The sequence below is a fragment of the Nannospalax galili genome, unplaced genomic scaffold (genome assembly GCF_000622305.1).
Source record: "Nannospalax galili isolate Female #2095 unplaced genomic scaffold, S.galili_v1.0 scaffold4203, whole genome shotgun sequence".
NCBI classification, from domain to species: domain Eukaryota; kingdom Metazoa; phylum Chordata; class Mammalia; order Rodentia; family Spalacidae; genus Nannospalax; species Nannospalax galili.
Genome location: NW_008348958.1, coordinates 311,838 through 312,896, shown reverse-complemented (window position 1 = coordinate 312,896; position 1,059 = coordinate 311,838).

Below are 1,059 nucleotides of genomic sequence, written 5' to 3'. Positions count from 1 at the left end.
CAACTCCCAAGTTGTTGGTAACCAATGCTTCTGGGGACAGCAAGGAAAACTTTTTTTCCAATAGGTAACTGGGCCAGGGACCTGTGCCCTGCCCCCTGGTGTCCAGGCCCCAGCAGGGCTATGTAACCACACAGTCTCTGTTTCAAATGACACCTATTACTCTGCCACTTCTGGATAGTGGGCTTGCTCTACTGGTTTGAGTCCCTGAATTCACGGGACCATCCTTAACAACATGAAAGGTTACTGTGTCATGGTACAGCTATTCCCCAAGATGACTTACTATGAGGAGACCCAGATGGAACTAGCCTACTCACCCCTTTCCGCCCCCAGAACCAAGACAGTCATAGGGACAACAGCAGTTTTGTATCCTTCTTAATTTCCCTAGGTATAGCTTGGGCGACTAGAGTGGGTACCTCGGCCTTAATTTTGCAGGACCAAAACTGTAGCAATCGATGCAGACCTCAGGAGTCTGGAACAGTCTGTAACTAAATTAGAACAATCCCTAAACTCATTAGCTGAGGTTGCCTTACAGAATAGAAGAGGTCTTGACCTCCTTCTTATGCAACAAGGGGGCTTGTGTGCAGCCCTAAAAGAAGAATGCTGCTTTTATGCTAACCATTCTGGTGTGATTAGAGATTCTATGGCTCTGCTCAGGAAACGTATCAAGGATAGAGAACAAAAAGACCCTGGGTGGTTTGAACAACCATTTAATTGGTCTCCCTGGCTCACCACCTTGCTTTCAGCCTTAGCTGGGCCCATAATCCTCCTCCTATTAATGTTAACTATTGGGCCATGTATCATCAATCGGCTGACTGCCTTTATTAGAGAATGGGGGAGGACAGTACAACTCATGGTCCTGAGATCCCAGTATCAGTCCTTAGACCTCCTCATTAGAGACCCCAACCCAGACACATGATTGGGTCATCCCTAGTTACTAGGAGAGGGGGAAATGTGAGACCCCCAACTCATCTAACTGCTTCTTTCTACTGTAATTTGCTTGGCTTAAGACGGCACTAACTCCATTTTGACTAGCTGTTTCAGGCATACTGTAATCTTCAG